This window comes from Notolepis coatsorum (assembly GCF_963971535.1).
Source record: "Notolepis coatsorum genome assembly, chromosome: 13".
Classification (NCBI taxonomy): Eukaryota; Metazoa; Chordata; class Actinopteri; order Aulopiformes; family Paralepididae; genus Notolepis; species Notolepis coatsorum.
In genome coordinates, this window is record NC_140177.1 from 33436635 (window position 1) to 33445607 (window position 8973).

The window sequence follows — 8973 nt, forward strand, 5'->3', positions numbered from 1 at the left end:
CCGACTCCTTTCTCTCAGCGCTACACTGGTGACCCCGACATTAGTCTCGAAGAAGTATCCGAGACAGAGAATACGACGAACATGGCAAACAACGCTGTTTTTCTCAGACTGCCTGAGTTTTGGGAGCAGTCGGCAGCTGCGTGGTTCGCCCAAACTGAGGCGCAATTCGCCCTACGGGGAATCGTGGATGACGCCGCAAAATACTTCCACGTCGTCTCGAGCCTGAACAACACTACGGCGGCGAGGACGGTAGGCTTCATTACCGCTCCACCGGCCCAGAATAAATATGAGGCATTTAAGACGCACCTACTCAGGATTTTTGAGTTATCACAGTCTGAGCGGGCCCGACGCTTGCTGGATATACAAGGCTTGGGAGACAGCAAGCCGTCAGAGCACATGGAGATGATGCTGAACCTACTGGGCGCCGAACAGCAGAATTTTTTATTTAAAGAGCTGTTCTTCAGACACATGCCGCCACGCGTACAGACGGCACTTGCCAATACAACCATTGTGGATCCCCATGCTCTGGCAGAAGAGGCGGACCGGTTCTACCTGGCCACGCAGCACTTAGCCCCAGAGGTGCTAGCCCCGACACGGGCGCACATGCCCAGAGGGGGAGGGGCGAAGATGGAGAGAGGCGCCGCGGCCGACGGCAATAATGACACAGGCCTGTGTTATTTCCATGCACGCTTCTGCGCGAAAGCAACAAAGTGCCGCCCACCTTGTACTTTTGTCAGGGCGGGAAACGCCAACACCTGCGCCCAGTAGCGGCCGTGAGCGCAGGTACGTCGAACAGGCTACTCTTCATTAAGGACACACTCTCCGGTCGAAAATTCCTCTGCGACACCGGAGCACAGAGGAGCGTCCTACCGGCGACGGTGGAGGACACCGCCGGCGGGGAGGGGGGTCCACGACTGACGACCGCCAACGGTAACCCGATCCGCACCTACGGCACGAGGACCGTGGAATTGTGTTTCGGGGGACAGCGGTTCACGTGGGAGTTTGTCACGGCCGACATCTCGTTCCCACTACTTGGGGCGGATTTCCTCTGCGCACATGGGCTCCTTGTGGACGTGAGGCACGGCCGCAGGGGCGGACCTTCCTACAGGCGATATAGGCAGTCGCCTAGAGCGCCACCCAGAGGGGGGCGCACAAAAAAAAATTTAATTTATTTTTTTTTATTTTTATTTTAATTTTTTTTTTCTCTGTGCAGTTTTGGCGCCCCCCTCTATATCTGCAACCATTATTTGTACATAAAAAAAATTCTAACATAAGGGAAAATGAGCCAAAAATCTAAAACGGTCAGTCGGTCTGAGCCTCAGCTTTAGGTGTTCACAGTCAGAACATGCTAGAGCGCTGTGCATTGATGGGTATCGGTCAAGTGTTTATAGAATTGAGCGTTGAGGAAAGAAAGACTAACGTTAGAGAACAATGAAGAGGCAAAAGCCAAAAAAAAAAATTACAAAAAGAAAAAAATTACAAAAAAAAAAAAACTTTTCTTTTGGGGGGGGGGGGGGGGGGGGGGGGCGGCGCAGTGGTGAATCTCGCCTAGGGCGCCAAATGTGCTAGGTCCGCCCCTGCACGGCCGCCTGGTAGACGCCCAGACATATGCTTCCTTGACATGTGTGCGCAATGAAGTGGTATACAGCGGGCTGGCCAGCTCGCTCGCAGAAGGTGACGTGTACCAACGCCTACTGCGGGAGTTTCCCGGCTTGACACAGCCTACGTTCTCGGCCGCGACCACCAAACACGGGGTCGAGCATCACTCAAGGAGCTCCCGTGTACGCTAGGGCCCGCCGGCTCAACCCTGACAGACTAGCAGTCGCTAGGTCAGAGTTCGCCAACATGGAGAGGTTGGGGATTATCCGACGCTCGGACAGCCCCTGGGCCTCGCCGCTGCACATCGTGCCCAAAGCGGACGGGGGATGGAGACTGTGCGGTGACTACAGACGCCTCAACGATGCTACCACGCCAGACCGCTACCCGGTCCCCCACATCCAGGACTTCTCAGGGCACCTGGCGGGTAAGCTGTTCTTTTCAAAAGTAGACCTGGTACGCGGTTACCACCAAGTGCCGGTACACCCCTTGGACGTCCCGAAGACGGCAGTGGTAACACCCTTCGGTCTATTCGAGTTCCTACGGATGCCGTTCGGACTTAAGAACGCGGCACAGTCTTTCCAGAGGCTAATGGACTCGACGCTCAGAGACATGCCGTTTATTTTTGTCTACCTGGACGACATCCTCCTCGCCAGCTCCTCGCCCGAAGAGCACCTGGCGCACCTCCGATGCCTCTTTACGAGGCTGGGCCAACACGGCCTAATCATCAACCCGGCTAAGTGCCAGTTCGGGTTGACCTCCATACAGTTCCTCGGACATCTCATCGACAGGAGGGGGGCCGCACCCCTCCCGTCGAAAGTGGAAGCCGTTTCCGCTTTCCCACTACCCCCGACGGCCCGAGCACTCAGAGAATTTCTCGGGATGGTGACGTTTTATCACCGGTTCATCCCCCGGGCGGCCCACACCATGCGGCCGCTTTACGAGGCTCTGAAGGACAAGTCCCCCAACCAGCCTGTCGAGTGGACGGCCGAGAGAACGACAGCCTTCGCGGCCACCAAGACGGCCCTGGCGGATGCAGCCATGTTGGCTCACCCGTCACCGGGGGCCCCGGTCGCCATTACCACCGACGCGTCAGACTACGCGGTGGGCGCGGTGCATGAACAGTACGTTGACGGCGCCTGGCAACCGCTGCCGTTTTTCAGCCGTCAACTGACCCCCAGGGAGCGCAAGTACAGCGCATTTGACAGAGAGCTCCTAGGCCTCTGGTTGGCGGTGCGCCATTTTCGTTTCATGCTGGAGGGCCGGGAGTTTACGGCCTTCGTCGACCACAAATCCCTCACGTTCTCCATGTCCAAGGTGGCTGAACCGTGGTCCGCGCGACAACTCTCATACATTTCTGAATACACGACAGACATACGGCATATCGCCGGAAAAGCCAACGTGGTTGCAGACTGCCTATCCAGGGTCGTCATCGGAGCTGTGCAACTGGGCCTCGACTACGTCGCCATGGGCTCGGAACAGGCCTCCGACCACGACATCCAGGCCCTCAGGACAGCGGATACCAGTCTGCGCCTCAGAGACGTCGCGATTGGCGGCTCGGGCGCGTCCCTGCTCTGTGACCTCTCCACCGGGCAACCCTGGCCGCTGGTCCCTATAGGCTGGCGCAGGCGGGCTTTCGAGGCGGTGCACGACCTGTCTCACCCCGGTAGGAAGCCTTCGAGCAGGTTGGTGTCACAGAAATTTGTGTGGCGAGGGCTCAAGAAAGACGTGATGGCCTGGGTCGACGCGTGTGTGTCCTGCCAACGGGCTAAAGTGCACCGACATACCAAGGCCCCGCTTGTGACATTCGTAGTTCCCGAGAGGAGATTCGACCACGTCAATGTTGACCTCGTGGGCCCGCTTCCTTCCTCTCACGGGTTTACCTACCTGTTCACTATGGTGGACAGGACCACCCGATGGCCGGAAGCCATTCCCCTCGCCTCGACATCTTCTTCCGACATGGCCCGCGCCTTTATCAGCACGTGGATCGCACGTTTCGGTACCCCGTCCGACCTCTCCTCCGACCAGGGCTCGCAGTTCACCTCGGAGCTCTGGAACGCGGTCGCCAGCGGCCTGGGGGTTAAGCTGCACCGTACAACCGCGTACCACCCGCAGGCCAACGGGCTATGCGAACGTTTCCACCGGTCCATGAAGGCGGCGGACGGCAACTGGGTGGATAAGCTGCCGTGGGTCATGCTCGGACTTAGGAGCGCCCCCAAGGAAGACCTGCAGTCCTCGTCCGCGGAGCTGTTATACGGCCAGACATTGCGCGTCCCGGGGGATTTCATTCCGGACGCGACAACCCCTTGGTCCGCGGCCAGCCAGCGTTCCACCCTGCGGGAAGCGGCTCAGACTTTCGCCCCGATTCCCACGTCGCAGCATGGTACCCCCGTTTCCCGGGTGCCGCGCAGCCTGCACACGGCGGAGTACGTTTTTGTTCGCCACGACGCGCACCATGGGCCCCTACGCCCCCCTTACGATGGCCCGTTTAGGGTCCTGCGACACGGTAATAAGGACCTCATGGTCGACATGGGCGGTAGGACGGAGACCGTGTCAATAGACAGGATCAAGCCCGCTCACGTAGACGTTTCCCAACCTTTGGAGTTGGCCCTTCCCCCCCGCAGGGGTCGTCCGCCGTTGCCCCGGGAGCCGCCTCCCACAGAGCCACCGGCAGCCTCACCGATGCCAGTGCCCCCGGGGGTCGGAGAGGGTACAGGCGCTTGCGACGCTTTCCCCTCTCCGCCCCCGGTTTTCCGCGCTCGCCGAGGCCGTTTCGTGCCCCCGGGTGTCGTGGACGGCACAGGCACTTACGCCGCTCCGCCCTCCCCGCCCCCGGCTTTCCGCACACGCAGAGGCCGGGCAATTGTTCCCCCACGCCGGGGGGATTTTGACTATGGGTGAATTCTGGGGGGGCTTGTGTAGTGACTGTACATAATTCACACAGAACTGTTGTTGGGAATAGTAGTTCCCCCCGAGCGATATATAGTGTGGCACTTCCTGCCACCGGCATTCTTACTTACTGTCGACTCGACTACGTCGACTTGTTGTTACGCTGATGAATAATAAAGGAATTAGGTTTAACTTCGAGACACCGCCTCCGACTCCTTTCTCTCAGCGCTACAGTATATACATTTGACGAAGGAACTGTACATTGGAGGAGGTTGGTTTAGGTAGGGGGTTGGGTAGGTGGGGTGGGGGGGAAACTGTACATTGGAGGTGGTGGGGGTGGGGGGCTGATTCAACGCACACAAGCGTGGGTGTATGTGTGAGTTTGGGTGAGGGAGGGTGAATATAGACGGCTATAATGACGAGTGTGTGTGCGTGTGTGTTTGTAGGTGTGTGTGTGTGCGTGCGTGTGTGTGAGTTTGGGTGAGGGAGGGTGAATAGTCGGCTATAATGACGAGTGTGTGCGTGCGTCGTGTGTGTGTGTGTGTGTGTGTGTGTGTGTGTGTGTGTGTGTGTGTGTGTGTGTAACGGGGAAGCCCGTGGGTATGTCCACAGTCACGGAAACAGGGGTGTTGACGAGTGACTGTGGCATTGCGGGCTGGTAAGTTAAACTCACTTCCTCATAACAGGGTTAACAGACGCATAGGTACGGTAGTTAGGAGTGAATTCACTTCTTAGTGCAGCGGCCTGTGTCGTCGCCCGCGGCGTGGGAGCCCCCTGTTCGACTCCCCCTCGGGACATTAATATTTAACATCAACACAACGCAGACCAATATGATCCGTCACAGTGGTGCCGTGACCCGGATGTCCTGAGGGGCGTGAGTTTAGGGAGGTGAGTGTAACGGGGAACCCCGTGGGTATGTCCACAGTCACGGAAACAGGGGTGTTGACGAGTGACTGTGGCATTGCGGGCTGGTAAGTTAAACTCACTTCCTCATAACAGGGTTAACAGACGCATAGGTACGGTAGTTAGGAGTGAATTCACTTCTTAGTGCAGCGGCCTGTGTCGTCGCCCGCGGCGCGGGAGCCCCCTGTTCGACTCCCCCTCGGGACATTAACATTTAACATCAACACAACCAATTATGATCCGTCACGTGTGTGTGTGTGTGTGTGTGTGTGTGTGTGTGTGTGTGTGTGTGTGTGTGTGTGTGTGTGTGTGTGTGTGTGTGTGTGTGTGTGTGTGTGTGTGTGTGTGTGTGTGTGTGTGTGTGTGTTTTGTACGTGAATGGTTGCAGACAGTAGGAAGGTGTGTACTGATAAGAAAAAAAGCTGCAAGAAAACGGTAAATGTCTGGCATCAATGGTTGACAAATACTTACTGTCAAATTACAGTAAAATCAAATACATTTACAGATTACAACCTTTATTTAATGGTTAATATTTTGATAAAAGGTAATTTACGGTATTTTTATGGCATTTACACTTAAAGTAGAAAAACAAAAGTAATCTGTAAAATAATACAGTGACTTTCCTGTGAAAAAACATTTATTTTTTACATACAGTATGCCACAGGGGCCTGGTGCCAGGGTGGTGCCAGGGTTATGTCTGTGTGTTCTCTGTGTTCTCTGTGTGTTACCTGTGTTCTCTGTGTATTCTCTGTGTTCTATCTCTGTGTGTTCTATCGCTGTGTTCTATCTCTGCGTTATCTGTGATATATCTTTTATTTTATTTTTTTATTATCTTTTTTCTCCTTCTTTTTCTGTTTCTTTCTCCCCTCCCAATGTTAGTCATTATGTCAATTCCCAATCCCCTTCCTGGTCGTTGCACACTGTACTCCCTACCGTCGGTCTGGGAGGGCGGAGACTATCACATGCTTCCTCCGACACATGTGTACTCAGCCCACCACTTCTTTTCACCTGACAGCGCGGACTCTCACTGAGAGAGTGTAACGTGTGGAAGGTCACACTACCTCTCTTAGATCCTTCCCTCGCTGTGCAGGCGCCCCGACCGAACTGTAGGAGTCGCTGTCCACAACGACCCAGACCCACCCACCGGCTTCCCTCCCGCTGACTCTGCCAATCGAGCCAGTATGACGGCCGGCCAAGCCGGAAGCAACGCTGACAGCTGGATTTGATACCAGTGTCTCTTGCGTTGGTGACGAGCGCCTTGTCCGCTGCGCCACCCAGCCGCTATCTGTGATATCTCTGTGTGTTATATCTGTGTGTTCTATCTCTGTGTGTTATATCTCTGTCTTTTATCTGTCTTTTATCTCTGTGTTCTATATCTATGTATTGTCTGTGTATCTATGTGTTGTCTGTGTGTTCTATCTCTGTGTTGTCTGTGTGTTTGATTGATTGATTGATTGATTGATTGATTGATTGATTGATTGATTGATTGATTGATTGATTGATTGATTGATTGATTGATTGAAAACTTTATTAACAGATTGCAGAATGGGTACAGTACAGTACAGCTCAATACATACTTTTTTTAAGGGGATGAGGACCAGAGAAAGACTTTCGTCTTGTTTACATCAGGGTCCCCCATTTTCAATTCATCATAACATATATGACACACACAACATACAAGTGATAGATCGTGGTATTCACTGACCTTTGGGAAGTATTTTGACATGTACATGGGTACCTTGGTCGTGTAGTGTATCTTGTAGACCAGGCCCATTGCAAGTTGCTGTACTCTGTCGTCTACTCTAAGCCATCCTAGGTTGTCAAAGTGGGCAGGGGTGAGGTGGGTTCTAGGAGTCAGGTCAAGCAGTAGTCTGACTAGTTTGTTTTGAGATGTTTGTAATTTGGTTTTTAGTGCCTTTGAGGTGCTTTGGTACCATGAGGTGCAAGCATAGTCGTAGTACCCTTGAATGAGTGCTCCTGCCAGAGTCTTCAGGGTATTCTTGTTTACCAGAGAGGAGATCCGGTACAAGAATCTAGTTCGTTGGTTGACTTTTTTTATTACATTGGATGCCATTTTGTCACAGGAAAGATTAGCCTCTAGGATGGAACCCAGGTAGGTAATTTCATCTTTCCTTGCGACAATATTGTCACCCACTGTAACTGAGAAGCCGTTGGTCTTGCTGAGTTTGTTATTTGAACCGAAGAGAATGGACTCTGTTTTGCCCATGTGTAATGATAGTTTGTTATCAGCGAGCCATATGCAGATTTTGCCTAGTTCCGAGCTGAGGGTTTTTTCAACCTGTAACTTGTTCTTGTCAGAGACCAGCAGGGCTGAGTCGTCCGCAAACAGGAACAAGTTGCAGTCACAAGCTGACGACATGTCATTTGCATAAATTAGGAACAGTAGCGGTCCTAGTATGCTTCCTTGTGGAACACCACAGCTCACTGGGAGGGGGGGGGGATAGGGTACCGTTTACCTCCACCATCTGTTCTCTCCCCTCCAGGTAGGATTGTATCCAGCTCACTGATAGACTATCAAAACCAATTGCTTTTAGCTTGTCAATCAGAATGGTGTGATTGACAGTGTCGAAGGCCTTTTGTAGGTCCAGCATGACCATGCCGCAGTATTTGCCCGCGTCCACCTCTTGTTTGATGTGGTCGTTCAAATAGAGAAGGCATGTGTCAGTGGAGTGGGATGTTCTGAAGCCAGATTGGAATTCGTAGATTAGATTTTTTTCCGCAAGGTACTTTTTGACCTGTTCGTATACTATTTTTTCCATGACTTTCGAGATGGATGTAAGGATAAAAACAGGGCGGTAGTTGCCTGGTTCTAATTTGCTGCCCTTTTTGTGCAGGGGTGTTACTCTCGCAATTTTGAAGTCCTTGGGGACGTGTCCCTGTTTTATGGAGAGGTTTATTATGTGTGTGATGACTGGGGTGATGGCGGCTGCTGAGTCTCTGAGGAATTTGGAGGGGATGTTATCATGGCCAGTGGCCTTGTTCGGTTGGAGGGCGCTCAGTTTTTTGAGTACCTCATCTGTAGTTACCATTTCCAGTTTGAAGTCGTCTTTGTGGATGCCTAGGTTCTTGTAGTATGCTACTATGTGTTCTACCCCATAATGCCCTGAGTGGGAGGGTAGTTTGTTTACCAGTGTTGTGGCTATGTTTGTGAAGAAAGTGTTTAAAGGGGAACTATTTTACTATTTCTTTCACTATTTGGGCACTTTTACACAATTCCTGTGAGTCTATGGAACACCTCTGTAATATATATATTTTTTTTATTCATTGTTTTGTATTTCTAATCAAGTCCTCAAAAACAGCATTTTTCTACCTCAAGATCTCGAGCTGTTTTGAGCCTGGGCTGCAGGTGCCACCTAAACCACTGCGGAGCGTCGTCGTCTATCTCAACATTAACATGCAGCAGTGACTATATGACATCACATATAGGCACATTTTCAAACGACTCAGTTCAGTGAGGGTGAATATTGTGAGAGGAGAATTGGAAGAATGCGCCAATATGAGAATTTTGAGACATAGATCATATTAATATAAGTTCACATAGCTAGGAAACAATGCTAAACACTC